We start from the raw sequence: 721 nt of genomic DNA, 5'->3' as shown, positions 1-721 counted from the left end.
TCTGAATATATAAATGTAAATTGTGAATATATAGAAGTGAATCTGAATATATAGTTATAAGTCTGAATATATAAATGTAAATCATTGATATAAATGCATTTCATGAAATCTGAATATATGTATAAATCCTGAATATATAAATGCAATTATGGATATATATTGTCTACATCTCAATATAACTGTATAATCGTTATTATAAGGCATATCAATAGACTTTTTAGTATACCTGTACATCCTGTATATAGTTATCAATGTAAATATTTTACTATATTAATTATTGTAAGTTCATCTCGCTAACCTAAACCAAAAGGAGTATTTTCCATCTACTTTAAAAAAGGCTGGCAGTGGTGCCAAAAGGTCCTCATGCAGTCATGTTAATACCCATCTTTTCTACACAGTTCAACATGGCTGAGAGGGATAGGGAAAGTGTCAACAACATCATATGTTTACAAATAGTGATTGCAGTGAATAGAGACAATTGCAGCAGCATATGATAGACAGTGATAATTAAAATAATTAATATAGTACAATATCTGCATTGATACATGTACAGGATACATACTGTTTTCGTTAAAAAAGCAAGAACATCTGCCTATTGACATGCCTAATAGTAAAGATATATTTATGTTGAAATGTAGACTATATATATATATTCAGATTTGCATTTATATATTCAGACTTATAACTATATATTAAGATTTACATTTATATATTCAGAATT

Source organism: Sinocyclocheilus anshuiensis, unplaced genomic scaffold (genome assembly GCF_001515605.1).
Source record: "Sinocyclocheilus anshuiensis isolate Anshui unplaced genomic scaffold, SAMN03320099.WGS_v1.1 scaffold284, whole genome shotgun sequence".
NCBI lineage: Eukaryota > Metazoa > Chordata > Actinopteri > Cypriniformes > Cyprinidae > Sinocyclocheilus > Sinocyclocheilus anshuiensis.
The sequence above is the reverse complement of the archived record's forward strand: the minus strand, read 5'-3'. Positions refer to the sequence as shown.